This window comes from Jaculus jaculus, chromosome 1 (assembly GCF_020740685.1).
Source record: "Jaculus jaculus isolate mJacJac1 chromosome 1, mJacJac1.mat.Y.cur, whole genome shotgun sequence".
NCBI lineage: Eukaryota > Metazoa > Chordata > Mammalia > Rodentia > Dipodidae > Jaculus > Jaculus jaculus.
In genome coordinates, this window is record NC_059102.1 from 138689963 (window position 1) to 138711543 (window position 21581).

Genomic DNA, 21581 nt, shown 5'->3' on the forward strand with positions numbered 1-21581 from the left:
AACAGAGCCTCGAGCCGAGGTCCTTAGGCTTCACAGGCAAGTGCTTAACCACTAAGCCATCTCTCCAGCCCTATCACTTTTTATTTAGCCTGGCTTAGTAGTACTTTTTTTACCATTTTACTAAATACATTGAATTTGTGGTCAGGAGACAGGATTTTTTTTTCCCCTTATGTGTGTATATAATGTGGTGTGTGCACGCGCGTGTGTGTGGTATGCACAGGTGTATACCCTTGAGGTACCTCATGCATTTGTCTGTAGTGGGATTTGATCACCTGTGGTGGCCAGAGCTGAAAGCTCAGTCCCACTCCTTGGTGTTTCTGCCTGTTCTGCTCCATTTGGGACTAGAGATATAGACATGTGTGGCCATGCACAGCTGTTAATGTGTGTCTGGAGATGGATCTCCAGACCTCTCTTTGGCCCCATCAGGCTCTTATGCTTGAGCGGGAAGTGGTCTTACCCACTGCACCATCTCTCTTGACCAGTGGGCAAGGAGTCATCATTTGCTTTTATCACTACACTACCTTTATTTCCAAAATTGATCATTTTCATCATTTTTTTTCACTCTCTCTCCAATGTCAAACAATTTCAGGCATATGAAAAACAATGAAAAAGACCCAAAGTATGAGGAGAAATTAATGACATATAGTGAGTCCAGGTAGTATATGTTTTGAGTAATGGAGTTAAAAAAGAAAAATTATATATAGAAAGGCTGATATTGTAGAGACTTAAGGCATGCTAAAAAGTAAAAGTGTTATCACTGAGGGATACTGATTAACCTGTAAATCCATTACTTCATCACATATACAAAATAATCTAAGAATGAAGGAAATGATTCAAATGAGAGAGATGAATATCAGTCATGAGAAAGTCAAACATGTAGAAAGTATGAGACTAAGAACTGCTTTTGTTCCTTGACTATTTAATCAACACTTTTTTCCATCACACACTGCCAATGCATAATGCCAGGGCCTGGTTCTGGTGATCGGGGCATTTCAGTGTTTATTATACAGAATTTTATTTTAAAAAATATTCTGTGTGGCATCACAACATGAACTAGTTTAGCTTATCCAGACGTAGAACTAGGGCTCAGTTTCTATTACTCCCTGGAAAGGTGGCCATAACTGAGTGGCAGCATGTGAGATAGATCAAGAGTAATGAGAGGAGATGAGAAAAGTGATATAGCTTTGAGGCCCTTCTCCTCCCCCATGACATGAAGAGGTGACAGAATGTAGAACTCCCCTCTAAGAGCCCAGTGATTACATTGTAGGAATTCAGATACAGCACCTGCAAGGCCCTCACTTTTAACTCAGTGCAAACAGACTATAGAGATGGATCAATTGATAATGTGCTTGTCATGTAAATTTGAGGACATAAGTTTAGATCCCCAAGTCTCACACAGAGACAGACACTGAAGTGTTGATGTCTATAATCCCAGTGCACCTAGGGTAAGAAGGGAGGTGGAGATAGAAGAATCACCTGGGAGCTCACGGGCCAGCTAGTTTGAAGAATCCTGCACAGTGAACCACTGCACACCCTGACTCCAGCAAGGTGGAAGGTGAGAACTAATGCCCAAACTTTTCACCGCCTTTGGCATGCAGGTACACACATTCACAACAGAAACATATACCAAAATGAATGAATTAAGTGGTCTGGTATTTCCCTATTTTTCTCAACTCTGTCTTTATTTTCTTTTCTACAATGGCCACTCTAGATACTTTCACCATCTAGTGCTGCCTCTGTATTAACTCCTTCCCATGACTCCAAACTCATTTCCATCTATACTAATATTTCCCATCAGGGAAAATTTCAGGACTAAATGCCAATATTTCCTAACAGTGTTGTGAGCACCTGGTGCCATAATATGTGGTGTATGTGAGAAGCCTGGCTAGAAATGATATCCAATAACTATTCATCTTCTTTCCTTCCTCCTTGAAAATATATACAATGCCCCTGCCTATCTTCAAATATTGGCTTTAAAACAGAGATAACAGGCAGGGGCTATTTTAAAACATTTTAATAAGTTGTCATCGTTAGAAATCTAGATGATTTTTACATGGAAATCTGTATTCTTTGATTCTGCTAAAAAACAAGTAGTTTCTGGCAGCCTTGGGCTACCCTTCCTATACAGCAAGCAATAGGCAGGAAAGTTAAGCAGCAACTTCCTTTTTCAGAGAACTCAGACACACTCTGGTTTTCCATGGCACCCTTCTTCCCAATTGGCTGACATTGTCTAACCCAGTATATCCATCTATATTGTCTGCTTTGCAATGTGTGTCTTTGAATGCATTATCTCTACTTTAAACCAGGGGCAAAGAATCTCTTTCCCCGAGATCTTCATCTTAGCTTGTACTTTTTTTTTTTTTTTTAACCTGTAACATGGGGTTTGGTTTTGACTGCTCCATAGTAATAGACTTGAATCATTAAAGTTGCTTTAACTTTGGAGTACTTTGCCATGTACCATACTCCATAAGACTCCTAGCTCCATGAGGATATCTCTAATTATTTATTATTTCTGAACTGTTTATCCTCTCCTAAACATTAAGTGTGGTTTAACCTAGAAGCCTAAGAAGTAACTATTAAGTGAATACCCTGAACAAAGCAAAGATGCATTATACTCATTCATCCAATATGATAACTCTGTGTTGAGGGCTTTGTTGCTAGCCTCACTTTCACACAGCCGAAATTCAGGTGCAGAAGTGGACTGCTCAGAGGCCTCTTCTAGAGCCCTACAGTATTCTACTCATACTATACCTACAGATCAGCTAAGCCAATCCCTTCTTCTCACATCAAAATAAATCAAATGCCTGAGGTCAAGGCACTTTTTCCCTCGTCTCTACTGATTGAATTAGGGACAGGCCATCTTTGTCCCAGCCCAGTCTTAGCTTTCCAGTTATCTGCTTCTAGCAGAATCAAGGTATGAATTCCTCCACCAACCCTATTCCCATTCTTCATGAGCCTCTTTGGGAACATTCATGCCTAGATTTCAAAAGACCTCTAAGAGTCACAGGAAATCTGGAGGCATAGAAATTACACATAACCTTTACAGAATGACCCTCTCCCACTTCTATTCACTCATTCACACCATATGAACAAGGAAGGCAACTTCGAAAAAAATGACTTGATTGGAATCATTCAATGTTTGTCCATATAATTCTGTAGATCCTAACAGATAGATGAATAATTCTTCTCCTTACTACTCACAAATAAGTTCCAAAGAGTAGGGTCCCAATACTCTAGCACTGGACTTATTCAGTAATTACTGTAGACTCCATTACCACAGACATCCTTCAGGGAAGTCTACATTCTGGGGAGAGTTCCCTCTAGGAGAGAAGAGTGTGATTTCCAAAGACCAAATGCAAATGGAAACCATTATATGCTACTAGGCATGAAAATAAGCCTCTTTATACAAACATTCTAAGGGACATATTTCTGGTATTCAGAAAAGAGAACTATCTAAGCCAACCTGTTTCCCTTGTTGAAGTGGCTTTTAGGAAGGCAACTAACTTAGCATGTGAGGGTGGTGACAGCACTAGCCTGCTTTCCTGTCCTTAGACACACTAAGCAAAACTCACATTTATTTTCCTCTGGAATTCTCCACATTTCTTGGATGCATACCCTGAAGAAGTATAGCTACATCATATGGTAGTGCTATTTTCAGGTTTTGAAAAGCTCCCTGACTGATCCCATAGTGGCTTCACCAGTTTGAACTCCCACCAGAAGCAAGTAATGGTTCCTTTTTTCCCATATCCTTATCAGAAAGAGGGTCATGAAAAAGGAAGAAGAGGTCTTAGGGTTGGGGGAGCAGGGCATTAAAATACATGAGGCATGAAGGTAGAAAGAGGACTATTTATTGGAGGTTGGAAGGAAACAAGTAATGAAAAGGGTGCGGGGCCATGGTGAAAGGAGTAGGGGACAAGGAAGGAATAACATTTATATTACAATATCGTAATAAAATCATTACTTTCTATGCTAATTAAAAAGCAGAGTAATTAAAGCAAGATTTCTCTGCCTTCTGCTTATACCAGTTGTCTGGATTGTTTGTTCCTTATGGGATTTGCACCCCATTCTCATCCTCACAGGAGAGATTTCCTGACCACCCAAACATAAGGTTGCTCCTGTCTCCCCTGCCAAACACCTTCATTGCTGCCTACATGTCTCTTAGAATTGTATAAAATTAGCTCAATTATATACCTATGATATGTGTCCCACACTACCCTTTCCCATCCCTATACTTATTCCTTTCACCACTTAACAGTGGCTAAGCCACAGAAGAGAATGACTACACCTCTCCAGTGAATACCTATGTCTTTATTTTTAATTTCACATATCATCCCAATGTTATATACAGGATACAGATGTCAACCCCCCAACCAAAACCATAAATTTATTGAGATATAATTAAAATAGAAAAATTTCATATATGTAATGTGTACATCATGTTGATTTGTATGCATGCATGCATCCATGTTCCATCACCTCAAACATGATTAACTCATATACATCACCCCACAAATTTCCATTTGTTCATTGGTGTCCTTATGGGCATGTGTGTACATATATGTAAGATCATACATGACTTTTTTTGAACATATTTTAATGAGCACAATCACATGCTATTAACTCTAGGTACTGAGTAATAGCAGATCTCTCTAGAACCTTATATAACAGAAAGTTTACACACCACTGAAAAACAATTCCTCAACTTCCTATCACCCCAGTTGATGGAAACTTCCGTTCTATTGCCTGTCTGCTTTCATTTTACTTTAGTTACTTTATGTGATTGGAATTATGCATAATTTATTCTACTGTGAATGGCTCATTTTGCAAACTTAATGTCCTTTAGACTCATTCACCTCATTGCAAATAACAGTTTCTTTTTTAAAGTCTAAATGTTATTACACTATATGTTTATTTCCTTTCTTTCCTTTTTCTCCTTTTCTCCTTTCTATAATAGCCTATGCTGGCTCCAAACTAGTGATCCTCTTGCATCCTGAGTGGTTGTGATTACAAGTATATGCTATCAAACTCAGCTATATCACATTTTTATTCTTTTGTTGGTTGTTTCTCTATCTTGACTATTGAGAATGATTCTGATTATGAAGTGATATACATATCATTTATATACATATATCATTATATGTATATATATATATATAGAGAGAGATATATAATGTATATATATAATGTATATATACAATGTATATATATATATATATAATGTATATATATAATTTAAATTTCATTATATATACCTAGAAATGAAATTGTGAGGTCATATAGTGCTTCATAGTTAAATTTTTGAAGAACTTCCATCTTGAACTTGGTATTTCCCAGAATAGCTAAAGAATTCTACATTTCCATCAATAGTGTATAAGGGTTTTCTTACTATTGGGACTGAGCTCAGTATGAATGAGCCTATTTCATTCTGTGCTGTGTCCCTAGTACCAAAATCAGAATTATGCTATTATCAAATGTGATGAAATCACATGACATGGACAAGTTAGACATCAGAAATGCAAATGAGAAAACATGTTCAGAAGGACATTATCATTTATTTAAAGTATGTATAGTTATTAAGTGACCAAATTGGAATTCAAACCTTTCTCACTCAGAAGCACTTGAGCCTCTAGGGAATCTCTAAAATAGGAGGATTAATGAAAGGAAAAGATAAAATAATATAATGTAAAATAAAACCAAATTTTAGGAGTATGATATTGGTCGGAATGAAGTTACTGGTGACCCTGGGAGTTGTTTTCAGGACAGGAATGATGAGAAGACATGAGCCACTGACATCCTGGTTGGAGTTGCAAGTCACTATACTTCATGCTTTGGGTGCAGATATTCTGTTGTGGAACATTTGATGAATTGTGCCTTAGGAAGTTCAGATTTGGCTTTCTTGTAGCACTAAAGTTCTCAAGGAAGTTCTGAAATTATAGCATATGGACATAGGGGGTGATAGAAATGAGATATAATGAGTACAGTCAACTAATGGAACCTAAGGTGATAGAACAAAATCAAATGTCAGCAAAATTTCCTCACTTGGCATTTCTCCCCTAGAATTCACTTCCCTGGACAGCTGTCTTCACTTTGCAGTTCATTGTAGGGGGGTGTTAATGACACTACTGGCACCTATTACAGATTCATTTCTTTTGGGCAAATGACTATTGACAATTAGCCCTGGACACTAAGGAAATGCCAGAGATAGACCCAAGTGTAATTCAAGGTAAAAGACCTGTAGTCATCTTGTTTCACTGTGTTTCTATTTCAATAATCCTTAAAACCCAACCTGTGCAAGAACTGGAACACTCAGTTTATTTGGTGAGTATGCAAAACAGAGTTGTGAGGGACCAAAGTGGCACCAGGAGATGTGAGCTCACTTTCTCACAATTAGCAATGGCTGGAGGCAGATAAAGATGAGAATCATGGGTGGTTTTAGGATGTGCTGTGCCCTGCCAGCCTTGGCTTCCTTAGCACATTGGCAGAAGAACAGAGGAGCTAATTTGGACAAGTAGAATCAAGGTAAAGATATAAAGCAGGTTAGCTCCCTGCAGACATTCTCTGTCTTTGACATAAACACAGAGAATGGTATTAGCATTCTACCCAACCATCTAGGACAGGTTGATAATTTTTATTAATGTGTGGCCTAGTGAGTTGCCTCAACCTTCATCCATCAAACAGTGCATCATGCCTTCAACAGCAGCCCACACCCAGTGCCTCAGAAGCCCATGTATCATGCCTTGAGGCAGAGAAGCAGATTCCCTTTTATCTCCCTTGCAAAAGCACAGATGTTTGGAATGTCAGTAAATGCACCCAGCCTTCTCTGGGATTCAGGCACAGCTTCTCCCTGGATGACCTCCTTGGAATCTTCATTCCCACTGCATTCCAGGCAGATAAACTCTCCTTTTGTTCCTTCACTCAAGAGCTGCCTCCACCCCACTCTTTCAACCCATGTGTCATGGGCAGCACATCTGTGCAGCCATGTCTGCCTTGTCCCAGCTGCTGAGAGCATTTGTGAGGCAGCTGTTGTGCTCCTCAGCATGTGAAAATATTTATTCTGTGACATTCTGATGCATAGCTCATGCTCAGACTTCACCCACATCTCCCCTGTGTCATCCAAATGAGGGAGGCAAGTTCATTGAGGGCAAAGATCTGTGAGCTGTGGGTTCAGGATACCTGATGCTAATACAGAATGCCTTGTGATTTTGGCATCCTTATCTATGTGTTGGGACACTTTGATGAGATACATATCTTTGGCTGTAGTCCTTTCTTCCCTGCAGTATGTTTCATACCTCTCATCTGAAGCTTGAGTTATGGTTAGACACTCACTGTGGCTGCATCTTCCTGGAGAAGATGATGATGAAGCGTTTAGTAGGGAAAGTTATCTTCATGGGACATGTTATTATTAAGTAGGCACATGTATTGTTTCTGACTTAGGACCCCATGTTTACTTCCCTAAGTTAATTCTTTGGAACTAAGATTTCTACTTTAAAATAAAAACAGAAAGTTGTTGGATCAGTGCAGTTTCTGAGTTCATTTATAAGTCTATGTATCCTTGAACTCAGAAGGATTATACAATTTCCTTTACTTGTGTTGTCTATGTCTCTATGGCATGAGTCAGCCACTCATAAAAGCAGATAATCCAGCCATTTTTCAGAAACTTTGATGTGTGAACCCTACACTGAGGTTTGTGCATTTTACTGGGTGTTACTGACATTCTTCCATTTTAAGACATCAGCATGAATGGATGCCAGTGAAGAAAGCTACAATTTATTTAGCTTTTGGGCACAATAATAACATTTGGTAGCCATAGGTAGTTATTGTCCTATTTTATTGATAAGTATACTACTTTTCTGAGGTTAGCAATCCATGGTCAAGTGATATGCAATTTTTACACTTTAGTGCGAAAGTCTATTACAATTCTAAGTGTGCCCATTTTTGTGTCATCATTCCTATTTCCTATCTCAGGATGAACTAAGATGCCAGGTTCTGAGATGTTTTTGCCCTGGCACAATTGCCATCTTGTCTATTGCTATTGTCACCCCTATTTGCATTAGATGAATAAGCAATATTCCTAAGACTATAGTTTGTACTTTTGATTAATTAGGTTGTCTGTGAATTACTTACTTTGTCAAAAACTGGTGATTGAATCCATATCTTTATACATGCTAAGTATGCACTGTATCTGGAGTTACATTCCCAACCCTGCCCCATTTTGTAAATCTTGAACTTTCTGCTAAAGTGTTTTATAGTTTATAACCAAACAAAAGAAAGTCTTTGAAGAGAAGGTCACAGTTTTGGAAGGGTCTTTTTTAAGCTTTAATACTAATGTTAAGCAGGAAATTCTTCTCAAAAGAAGATGAGTTTTCCCTTCAGGTTAAAGGAAAGATTTGATGACCAGCATCATTTGAGATCCTGAGAAGAAAAGAGTATATATTTTTGGCCTGTTTTATGACCAGTGCCTTATTCTTAAATTGAATTGGGTGGGGTTTCAGTTTTGTAGCAAGACTTTAGACCTAAGATATCAGTCTGGTCAATTTCCTGTTAGGTCACAGCAAATGACAGCTAAGTCAATAACAAACAAACAAACAAACAAAAAGGATGAACTTTTCATTGGAAAGAGATGGAAATAGAAATCTCACATTCTGCCCTTTGAGGAAGATAATTATTTTAACACTAGGAAAAAAAAAAAAGTAATTCTAGACACAAGAATGAACACATACTTTCCCCTCGGCAATGTCTTCTACTTTAAAGATGTTTATTGTCCATTGTTTCATAAATTACTTACCAGCAGCCTTAGGCTTATCTTCCACATGTGTGAATGGAAGGTCATAAAGGGGAAGTTACTTAACTAAAGACATATGACTAATAAGATGTGCAGTTGGTACCCAACTACTAAAGGCTCCTACACTGTTGCAGATGAGCCACTCTTCAGGGATTTGGAGTAATTACTCAATCCTTTCAACAAGTCTAGAAACTTATATCATTGTCTTCGGCATATAAATAGGAAAATAAACATGTGGAGGTGGTAATGTGTGTGGTCTAAAATTATCTGCATGGCTTTGTTAACAGTAGAAATTACCACAGGTTGTCTAACCATGAGTCCATATAGAGGTCCCTCATAGTAATATTCCAAATGGGAAAGACTAGTACAAGCTGGCCTGAGGTCTGAATGTTCCAGAACAATGTTCCTTTTGGACATGGCTAGTGGGTCTTAGAGAAGCAGTTTCCTCCAGCTGTTAGTTGGTGGCCTTTAGTAGACAACCAGATGCTGATGAGTTTCAAGAATCTTTAACATGAGAGTACAGCTTCTTTTTAAAGTCAAAATTTCTAATAAGATTTTACCATAAAGATTGCATTCTTGAGTAATTAACCAAAGTCCAGAGACCTTCATGGAGTAATCACTGCCATTCACTGCATACATCTGTACGCCAGACACTGTGCAAAGGATACTGAATGTGTTTTCTCAAATCCTTACAGTATTTCTATGAGCTGGAACTTGTTACGCTACCAGTTTAAAGTGAAGGAAGGTAAAACAAAAGAAAGCTGATTCTCTGTTAGGGTAAAGTAGCCCTCGAACATGAACCTAGCTCTGTCAGAGTTGTTGCCATGTGAGGTACGCCTGACTTCCTATTACTAGGCCAGAAGGCAGAGGTGCTGAAGAGATTTTGCATATTCTTCAATCTAGCTTCCTGTCAGCTCCTACTTTAAGGATGTGGAGATGAAGGTCCAGAGGAGGAAAGGGACTTGTTTATGAAGATTTTTTTCATACCCTGCATTAGTCCAATTCACACGGATTTTGAGGCTGGCATCTGCTCCTTGGGTTTTCTAGGTTGTAGTATAAAGTTCCTCACTGACACCAGGCCTTTTTAAAGCAAGGGTCTTGCCTCCAGCAATTTGCTAGAGCCTGGTACACTGAGCTTTAAAGGGACACACCTCTGAAATTCCCTGGAAAATTCCTCACACTGAATGTCCCACCCATTCTCTTCCAGCTCCTCCGCTTCATTCTGTGTGAGACATATCCTAGCAACTGAGTTATGTCACTCTTCCCTTTGTTTGGAGAGGATCAGATTTTCCTTCCTCCTAATTGAGTGATTGAGGTTTTGTGAGCTCACAGATCTAATCTTGAGATGAGGATAGGTTAAATATGGCTATTGAGACATAATAGGAAGTGATATTATACAGTTTGGGTTAAGAGAGTGACTGTATATTTTTCTCAGTCAGAGGCTTTGTTTGGGGGCAGACAAGGGTTTCTTCCAGGAAGATGGGATCCTCTGGCTGAAACAGTCCTGCTCTGAGAGGTGAAGCCACATTTAACAAAGGCTGCAGAACTGTGTGTGATTTAGGTTGTATATTTTCTTGAGGCCACATCTAGTTGACCATTCACAATTTGTAAATGGGTATGGGATATTGGTATAGTACACTGGAGTTCTTGTGGTTTTATTTCCAATTAATCAACTTTTTCTATGGCATTTGGAAAAGCAGTTTCTCCTCTTAGGCAGTTTTTCTCCATTTTGAAAAGATAAAGTTTGTGTGTGTGTGTGTGCATGTGTGCATGCATGTGTGTTAGTAGTGGCAGCAGCTGTAGTAGTAATCCTATATTTCCTTTTGAACTAGGTTCCATGTAGTTCATGATGATTCAATCTAAGCAACACATGTGAGTGTCTGCAGTTTGCTGGACAATAGGCAAAGTGCTGTGAATTAATTAGTGAACAATAGTAAGCAGGCAAAAAAGAAAGAAAAACCTATCTTCTTGAAATTTAGGGTTGAATTGAACATAGACAAGAAGTAATTTACTTAAAGCACAGTGACTCTTATGTAGTGGGAACATGGTACTTTATGGTAATATAGAGGAAGAAAGCTTTAACCTATTGGTAAAAAAGAATCAATTTTGTAGTAAAACATATTTTTGTGAGATCAAACACCTTCTCTTTTCAGAAACAAATGTTTCTGCATGTTTAATAGTATAAAACATATTGTTGAAGGTCCAGTGGTTATGTGGGCTAAGGAGATTAAGAGATGAGTCCAAGGAAAACTGCATCACTGCATGCTTCCTGAGCTGAAGACATCTGTTGGAGTCTGTGACTACACATCTAGTGGGACAGGACCACTGTGAGTCTAAAGGAATGTCTAATTCTGTATCAGAGTGATACTCAGATTAGCATTTGTAAGCTCCAGGAAAATAGGGACCAGCACTGTGTTGCATTCATTGCATTCCTGGACTCTAGGACAGTGTCTGGTTCATGGTTAGCACTTAACAAATGTTGAGTGAATGAGGTCTACAGGACACAAGACAGGAGCCAGATCACAAAGACAGGCTAAGCTACAGAATTTTATCCTGTAGGCAAGGATAACCTTTGAAGTCTCTTTAGGATGATTGTAAGCTTGAGGAGAGTGGTACTTTGGAAAGAGAAGTAACTTTTATAACCCTGTTGATCAACCTGAGCAAACCATGAGTTTCCTAAGGATAATCCCTCATGCCTCCTTGTGCTTCTATAGCTTCACGCATAGAGGAACTCCTCAGGGATTGTTGATCTTATGAATCCTGGGTGAGTAAACGAATGCATAGCAACAACAAAAAAAAAATGGACAGATAGAGAGACGGGAGTGTAGCACAGACTTGGAATCAGCCTGAGGTTTGAAATCTACCAGCCATGAAGTTGATGTATTTTGTCTTTTCTTATTCTTGAGGGAATAAAGTAGTCTTAGTTTAATTCTAATCTGTGGATATTAGTGTATGGCCCTTAGTGGGTGCTTAATAAATAGTCATCATTATTTGTTGCCCAAGAGAATCCCTGGAACATTTGGTTATTCTCTGTATAGTTCATGAGGTAGTCTGGCAAACCTTCAAGCTGCCAGAGTCCATATAAATAATGTAGGTCAATGTCTTCATTGAACAGTGACAGGGTCAAACTCTAGGGATGGGGTTTTTCAGGGAGGCATACATGGAACTTGAGCCCGAGTTCTCTGACTCATTGTTCTTAATGTATAGGCAATGAAATTGTCAATGTGTAATAGAGACATAATGGTGCTTTAAAAATATTTCATTTATTTGAGAGACAGAAAGAGAGAGAGAGAGAAAGAGAGAGAGAGCGAGTGAGCACAGGCACTCCAGGCCCTCCGGTCACTGCAAACGAACTCCAGATGCATGCACCTCCTTGTGCATCTGGCTTACATGGGTCCTGGAGAATTGAACCAGGATCCTTTGGCTTTGTAGGCAAACACATTAGCCACTAAGCCAGCCCCAGAATGGTGCTTTTAGCCCTTCATCTTTTTCCAGGATCAAGTGAAATTGTTTTTATGGATGCTTAGTATGTAGCTCAGTATTATATGTAATTGGCAGGCACAGTAATCTCTAATGCCATGTGTGTGCTTAAGAGAGTGAGAAGAAAAGGAGAGAGGTTAGGAAAGGGAGGGAAAGAGAGATGAGAAGAGGGAGGGAGGGAGGGAGAGAGAGAGAGAGAGAGAGAGAGAGAGAGAGAGAGAGGGAGAGACTGGTTGTATGGCTTAGGAAGTAAGACCATTTTTTTGTTCTAAAAGTAGTTTGGATTTAACTTTAAGCTTTTTATTTTATTTTTATTTTATTTATTTATTTATAGAGCAAAAGAGACAAAGAGGCAGACACAGAGGGAGTGAGTATGGGCACACCAGGACTTCCTGTTGCTGCAAATGAATTCTAGATGCATTCACCACTTAGTGCATCTGGCTTTATGTGGGTACTGGGGAATCAGACTTTGGTCCTTAAGCTTTGTAGAGAAGCTGAGCCATCAATTCAGGCACAATTTTCAGTTTTTATTATTTGTTGTGCTTGTGTATATGCATGTGTGTTTTACATCGCATGATGGTGTGAAGTAAGAGGACAATCTTTGAGTTGATCTTTGCCTGTCTACCTCATCTGAGGCACAGTTTCTGAGTATATTCTTTCCTGAAGGAATTACAAGAATACTTCTTTTACCCCCAGAGCAACAGTCAGATTGGATGAGATTAGTGTAGAGATAGGAATTACCTGCAGGCTGCTTACTTTTCCTATGTTCAGGATTGTCCCCATAAACTTAAACCTCTTCAAGGACGCCTGGAACCAAGGTATATAGGACTTCAAAAAAAGCCGATTAAGAAGGGGAGAGGCTCAGAGCAAAGACATGTAGAGAGTACCTTGCTTAGCTTCCTCATTTTGTGCAGAAATGGGGTAGTTAGCTTGGATCATCTATTATGTCAATGCAACAATGAAATTATCTGAGCCTGGCACTGGATTAAGTGTAGAAGGTGCAGAACAATGGGGGTCAAAGATGGCATTTTTGTGGGTTGGCATGTTCTTCACTGAGAAGAAAACTTTGGAAAGTAGAGTAATGGTAGCATATCTTGAGTTCTGTTTTGGTCGTGTTGAATCTGAGGTACTTGGAAACATCCAAGAAAATATGTAGCAAGACTTATGAGGATGCTTATGAGGATGGGAAGCAAAGGAGGACATATGCCCACGCCACTCAGTAGACCCTTGAGAAGAGGGATGCACTGTGCATATTCTTTATAAAGTCAACTGACCAGGAGAAGAAATAGGCCTGAGACTAATCCTTGAGCAACTGCAACAACCAACTTCAAAATAGGTGTAAACTTAAAATTAAGACTAGGCAGTAGAAATTTGGTAGAACAACTAGAAAAGTGGGTTGTCAGGTCAACCAGGAGAAGAAAGGCTTCACTCAGTAAGAAAGTAACCAATAGATTGAAGATTTGAGTTTCCCAGAGTCACTCTGGTGACACAATTTGCCAGCCAAAACTTGGACCCAGGTCTGAGATTGCAAAGGCCATACAGATGTCTTCCATAGAAATGTTCTGCCACCCAATTTCGAGGAAAGGTTGATGATGAAATGCCCACCATTGCAAGCTTAGCTGTCTTGCTTCTCTGACTGTCTGGTTCCCTAGACCCCAAATGCCCTCAGAAAAGACAGAGGCTTAATGGAAGAAAGGTCCTCCAGAACTTGAAACTCACTCCGAGAACACTAGCACTCCTTTCTGCCAAACTACCTCCCCACCCCCATCCCCAGGAAAAAAAGAGAGAGTCCAACAAAACTTCAATTCACTTGTAATTGCTCCACTCCCAGAATTAGAAGGAGAGAGAGAGAGAGAGAGAGAGAGAGAGAGAGAGAGAGAGAGAGAGAGAGAGAGAGAGAGTGTTAGTCTCCCTCTAACACCCTCAACTGATGCTTTTACAAAACTGTTATTTCAGGGCTGTTTGGACTTGTTTTCTACATAGCTCTTGTTTTCTATTATTTCTCTTTTTTTCCAGGGTTCAGACTAATTAAAGGAAGTGTAAATCACACCTCGTTTGCACAAAATACCTTTCATGAGGCCTGGAAGCAATTTAGCTCCTGTTTGCCAAAGATCTTTAGGAAAAAGAAAAAAAATATTCCCCTTGGTTTAAAAAAGATTAATTTCTTGGTGCCAAATAACCCCATTAAGTGCACCTCCCATTTCTGAGATCTTTTATAGCTTTTATGTGAAAATAGTAGCCAAGGCAAGAGAGAGAGAGAGAGAGAGAGAGAGAGAGAGAGAGAGAGAGAGAGAGAGAGTTTGGAGTTGCTGCATGCCTTCTTCTCCTGTCCTTTGCTACCATCTCAACTGCCTGGTAGCAGAGATGCTTTGATAACACAAGGGAGGATGATCTGTCACCACATTTCTTTCTCTCCCTTTTCGACCACAGATAGGCATAAACCTGTAAGCCATGTTTGTGAAGGGCTCTGGGCCTTTATCGGGGAGAATCTGGATAAGAGGGCATTCTTCTGGGAAAGCTTTGACACTATCTATTAGTCCCTTATTCTAATTTTCTTTTTTTTTTTAAATTATTTATTTATTTATTTGAGAGTGACAGACAGAGAGAAAGACAGATAGAGGAAGAGAGAGAATGGGTGCGCCAGGGCTTCCAGCCTCTGCAAATGAACTCCAGACGTGTGCGCCCCCTTGTGCATCTGGCTAACGTGGGACCTGGGGAACCGAGCCTTGATCTGGGGTCCGTAGGCTTCACGGGCAAGCGCTTAACCGCTAAGCCATCTCTCCAGCCCTCTAATTTTCTTTACTTCTTCTCTCCCTCTTCCAACCCTCTTCTTCTTCTGTCCTGTATATATTCAACTTTGCTCTAAGAATGTATTCCCTACATCTTCCCTGACATGGGTCCATCCTCAACTGTGAAATCCCTTTTGGGGGGGGGGGGAATCTCATTATCTTCTGACTTATGCACTGAGACGTAGTGAGATTAAGAACCAGAAAGAAGAATGGCGCTCATGCACAGATAGGTCTAGATGTGAGGCCAGGCTCAGTTCTTCCCACTCCTTTCTAATGATGGTTTTCTAAGTTTGGGGTTTCAGAAAAGAAGTTGGGAGAAAAAGTTGTAGGCTTTGAAGAAATAATGTTTACTATACTCCTCACACCATAGCCGGAGTGATAGTTACATCTACTGCCTTCTTATAAAACAAATCATGGCAAAGGAAGAGAAGAGGAGGACGTGGTGGATAGCAGAGAGAGAGAGAGAGTAAGAAAACTCCTGAGATAGAGCCTGCACATGAATTATTTTCAGAATCCAGAGTGCTGACCATTGCAATATGGAAGTATGATCCATCTATTTTCATCTGGGTGATGTCAAGGTTCCACCTTTCTAGGGGTCAGTTACCCCATGGTAAGACAGAATAAAAGTACCACCCTGGTTGGATTGTTGAGACAACTAAACCAATTAGTGTGTACAGTACACTAGAATAGTCAGTCAGTAATTGAAGACTGTTTTTTCCAGGTGTCTCACTTCTTGAGGTTGTATAAAAAGCTGTGAATACGGCCATTTCTTGGCCTTCCTTTCTTCTGAGTGTAGAAGTTACTTCCTAAGAAAATAAGTAAATAATAACACAAAAATATTTGGAACTTATTAAAGCATGAAATTTCCAGGCTGCTTTTCTGCTGATTTGAAACTTCTGTAATTCTTCCAAAGAGGAGAAAGCACTGTGGACAAAAATAGCCTTACCCAAGAATGTATTACATACTATGTTTCCTCAGTCAGTACTTTTTCCACTTGAAAACCCAACTTTCATAAATAAAGTGTGTTGGGGATTTGTGGGGTTCAGGGTTTGGGAAAGAAGCAAGAGTATTGTCTTAAGAGTTAGCTTGCAGAGTAGAAAAAACACAGGATTTATAGCTATAAAGCCTGGATCAAATCTTGGCTCTGCTCTTTCCTGTTAACATAGTCTTGACACCATTGTTTTTGTTTGTTTTGTTTGGTTGGTTTGCTTTTTTTCAACTTCTGATTGCATAATTTCAAACTGATCATGAGTATGAAAGTCAGACATGATTATCTTGAGAATTAAATGTATGCTTAAAACATGTAAGGGACATGCAGTTCATGTTAAGAAGCTCACACTGTTGAAGAAAGAAGTATAAGAGAGAAAGAATTCTAGAAGAAAATATATAAGTACTTTCAGAAACAGCACAGAGTCATGACAGTAGATGTAACAGTGAATGGGATTATTTTTCTGAGCTTCAATTTCTCCATCAGTACAACACAATCTATACAATGTCTCTGAACCTTGTCACCTCTGGATGTACTGCCCTTTTACTTCTGTACCCATCACTGTTCTGAGCTATTGCAGTGTCTTCTTAAGTAGTCTCCCACTTTCCCTTGACCTCTCTGATAAACATTACTTTGCAAGTAGAAGAGTATATCCTCAATCCCACCACGATTCTATTTACTTATGTTTGGCAGTTTTAAATATATGTATATATGTATAAAACTGCCAAGCCTAAGTAAATATATATATAAATATGTATATATATAATGTATTTTGATCATAATCCCATCCCATTATTTTCTCTTGTCCTCTTCCTATTGCTCCTTCTACAGAACCCCTTCTTTCCAATTAGTCCTTCTTCTACTTTGATGTCTATTATCCTTCCTGTACATTAGGATGGAATGTTGATTGCTCCCAGTATTGTGCAGGTAACAACAGTTGACATGAGGTCATGAATGCAACAAGCCATGCCATGTCCAGAAGACAGCGCTCAGCAGTACTCATCTCTGTCCTCTGGCTCTTTAGACTCTTCCTGCCTCCTCTGCTGCAGTGTTCCCTGAATGTTGAATGAGGCAACATAGGTTCTCATTTGGCTCTGAGCACTCCATAGTCACTTCTTATAGCACTTTGTTGAGTTTTGAGTCTCCCTAGTACTTTACTGTGAACTGAAAGCAACAACAGTAAGCGGCTTGTCTAGTCAAAGGTTAGAGCAGCCCTAAACTATGGGGATACACATGAATAGGTAAAGGGGAATTGGGCAGACACAACATGTCCACTCATTCAAACAATGGCTGTTGCTTCTCCGAGGGCTATGACCTCCCTTGCCATAGTTTTCTGACTAGGCTTTCTTTAGCAGGCGTGGACTCCCTCCCCTGGTGCTGGCCTTATATGCAATCAGAAGCCATTTGGTCACACTCATAGTAGTCACACACCTCCCTGTCAGTCTTCTCTCGATATTCTGTTTAGATCAGACGGTGTTGTCACAGGTGAAGTGCTCATTGTGCTGGATTTTACCAAATAATTTTTTTATTTTGTTTGTTTGTTTATTTTTGTTTATTTATTTGAGAGCAATAGAGACAAGAAGGCAGAGAGAGAGAGAGAAAGAAAGAGAGAGAAATGGGCGTGCAAGGGCTTCCAGCCACTGCAAATGAACTCCAGATGCGTGTGCCCGCTTATGCATCTGGATAACGTGGGTCCTGGGGAATTGAGCCTTGAACTGGGGCCCTTAGGCTTTACAGGCAAGCACTTAACCTCTAGGCCATTGCTCCAGCCCTTTTTGTTTTTTTGAGGTAAGGTATCACTGTAGCTCAGGCTGACTTGGAATTCACTCTGTATTCTCAGGGTGGCTTTAAACTCATGGCAACCCTCCTACCTCTGCCTCCTGAGTGCTGAGATTAAAGGCGTGCACCACCATGCCTGGTTCCAAATAATTATTTCTTATTATAATACAAAGTAGGAGGTTGCATCTTGGTATTTTCAAATAACTATTTTTTTAATATTTTATTTATTTATTTATTTATTTATTTATTTATTTATTTATTTATTTATTTATGAGAGAGTAAGAGAGGCAGATAGAGAGAATGGATACACCAGGGCCTTTAGCCATTGCAAATGAACTCCAGATGCATGCACCCTCTTGTGCATCTGGCTTACGTGAGTCCTGGAGAATTGAACCACGGTCCTTAGACTTCACAGGCAAACACCTTAACTGCTAAGCCATTTCACCAGCCCGAAATAATTATTTTTTGTTGCCCCTTTTCTCTACTGCTCGCTTGTACCCCTTTCTCCCAACTTTGTCTTCTTTCTACTTTCATACCACATGATTCCTTTTGTCCTTTTCTCATCATCCTTTTTAAAAAATGATTAAAAATTTGTTGTATGGACAAATCATGTGTTGGTCCCATTCCCTTTGTATCTTATTATAAGCTATCCTCCCCACCCCATTCTAGTGAAGCCCCTCCTTAGTGGGGATATTGATATTACTGTGTGATTTTGAGTCAGTAAGTCAGTCACTGTGAAGGTGGGGCATTGCCTTTGGATACTCCTTCCACCCTGTGGCTCTTATAGTCTTTCCACCCTCTCTTCTGCATCAGCTCTTGTTCCCCTCTCCTACCTCAAATCATAGTCCATGCTCAGTCTCACATCCCTTTATTTTCATATATGCAACCATTAAAAGTTAGGGCCCAGATATGAAAGATAGCATGCAATTTTTATCATTCTGAGTTTGGGTTACTTCACTTAGTATTTTTTTCCAATTCTATCCATTTTCCTACAAGTTTTATATTTAGAATTATGACAGGTAAGTAAAACACCACTGTGTATATGTGCCACATTTTCAGTATCCAGTAATCAGCTCATGGGCATTGAGGCTGACTTCATTTTCTAGCTAATGTGAGTGGAGCAGCAATGAACATGGATGTGCACAGATCTCTGTGGTAGGATATAGAGTCCTTGCAGATATGCTTAGGAGTAGGGTAGCTACATCATATCATAGTGCAGTACTTAGCTCTTTGAGAAATGTTCACTCTGATTTCCATAGTGGCTGCACTAGTTTACAGTTCCCCGTAAGCATGGCTGTCACCAAGAAGAGTAATGACAACAAAGGCTGGCAAGGCCGTTGGAAGAAAACTCTTTATTTTCTGTTGGTGGGAGTTTAAACTGATGCCATCAAAGAATTCTGTGTCTTCCTTTACTATAGCACGGTGAGTCAGTTCTTTGAGAATCTTAGTGCTTCTACCCATGGATCCTTATTTCAAATTCTAACTCCATTACTTGCGGGGCATAATTTTTATGAGAATTATGCTGAGCCTCAAAGGGTACCACCTGTAAATGAAAATGAGGGCATATGTATCTCACAAGGTTCTTATTGGCATTATGTAAGAAAATGCACACTAAGCACTTTGCAGAGGTCCTGACACACAGAACTGGCATATTTGTATTACTGTTGATGTTATTGTTTCCTTATCCCTAGTGCCCAACCCAGAGATGAGACAATGATTGTTGAAATGATGAAAGTGCCTTATAAGCACTGTAGAGTATGGGATGAGCTTTCTGATGATTTTCAAAGGAGAACTGGTAACAGATACAAGGTGGGGCTTGCTTTATGTGATTATGGGATCAAGCCAGGGCACTCTTGATCTCTCTCTCTCTCTCCTTTGTTGGGAAGTTGGGGGGGGTGTGATGTGCAGAATGCCCAACAAGTTCCTCATGGGGCAGGCATGGGCACAGGTACACAGGGAACCAACAACGCATGAGGTAGTACTACCACCCTTGCCAGTGTGCCATAATCCTGTCCTGAAGCACTTCCTGCCTACCTGGCCAAACCTGGCATTCTCTCACGCTCATTCTCCCTGAGGTCCCACGAATCTGTGAGGGCATCCCCTCTTATCCCAGTACTCTGTGGCGCTTGTTGCATTGTCTTACCTTACCTGTGATCTGATCAGAAGCTTGACTTTCTTTTCCTTTTCCATTGGCTCAGTTACTGTGGGACTGAATGGCAGAATATTCTGAGTTTGGATTCCAGTTTCATGCATTAACACATTTGTAAGTAGGTTGAATGACTCCATATCTTGAGCCCCAGATGCCTTACATGCAAACTAAAGACATTACTCCCCACTCACAAGGCTGTCACGTGGGTGACATGAAGCCCTGCAGGCAGCATGCCAAGTCCGGGTCTGACACGTGGTAAGGGCTTCTGTGAGGATTAGTTCTCCTTCCTCTTTCCATGCTCTGCAGTTGCATCTGAACACTGTTTACCAGCAACTTCTACATAGAATGAGTTCCTGGTGGACAGGGCATGAGCTCTGGCAGTATGGCCAAATGATACCCAAATGTTGGAGGGGGTAAAGCTCAATGGCCTATTGCGTTCATCGGAACTTATGATTCTGCTAGTCTGTCCTGGGTTGAGAAGGTCAGCATGATGACAGGAGAGTCGCTCATGAGAAGTCCCCTCCCCTTCCTGAGCTTTTATCCTCCTAGTCAGGACTTCACTTACTTGGGTCACTCTTCTCTAGGTATTCTTTCCACTTCCCTCACCAACGCAATGTGGACAACATACGTTCGTCTTCTCCTGCCTCGCTCTGGCATAGACCAGCATGTGGAGCCCCTCAGTTAATGCCTGAGGGGGTAAATCATTAGGGAATGAGTTTATGGGACCTTATGCAGGACATGGCCAGCTGCATATTTTCTCTCCTACAATAATAATGTTAGGCCATCCAGTGAGGGCTTTCTCAGCCAAAGACTCTACACCAGTCTTATACCAATGAATTAAATATTTAGATTCCCTACTACAGGTCAAAATAAGCAGTTAGTTGGAATATGCCACCTATTGCTTTTCCTCTAACAATCTATAAATTAAAATTGCATGAAGCGTACAGATTTTAAGGTGGTTTGGACCCTTCCAGCTCTCTATCCTCATTGCTCATTTCTTTCCAGAAATCCCTTAGTCTAGTCAGACCAAAGCAGCTCTATTCCCTTTAAGACTAGACTGTCTCATCTGTTGTCACCTGCTTGGACATTACTGCCCGTCTGAATTTTTTTCACAATATAGTCAAAATACTTTAATAAGTAACTTTAATTTTTGTAATAATTAAAATGTTATTTTCATTTCAGAATACAAAAAAAAAAATCAAACAAGCCAAGGAAAGTGATACTGCTAAGAACCATTGTGTCTTTTTAACTTTTAGAGTTAAGAATAGGGTATTTTCACAAGTAAGAGGAATTAGGAGTAGAGGCTTGAAGGTAAGGCTTGGATGAAAGAAAGAAAGAAAGAAAGAAAGAAAGAAAGAAAGAAAGAAAGGAAGGAAGGAAGGAAGGAAGGAAGGAAGGAAGGAAGGAAGGAAGGAAGGAAGGAAGGGAGAAAGAGAGAGAGAGAGAGAGAGAGAGAGGGAGGGAGGGAGGGAGGGAAGGAGGGAGGGAAGGAAGGAAGGAAGGGAGGAAGGAAGGAAGGAAGGGGAGAAGAAAGAAAGAACAGTGACAGAAAGAAAGGCTAAGTGTAAGTCCAAAGGTCTGAAGGATGAGACTTGTAAACCACGGACAGGCATA

The 21581-nt window shown here is 40.1% G+C and overlaps 1 protein-coding gene across 5 annotated transcripts in view; it reads left to right on the top strand.

Moving 5' to 3' along the window:
• Positions 1–21581, top strand: part of Astn2 (astrotactin 2) — a 1021805-nt gene that overhangs the window by 847971 nt on the left and 152253 nt on the right. The gene's annotated exons all lie outside the window — the stretch shown is intronic.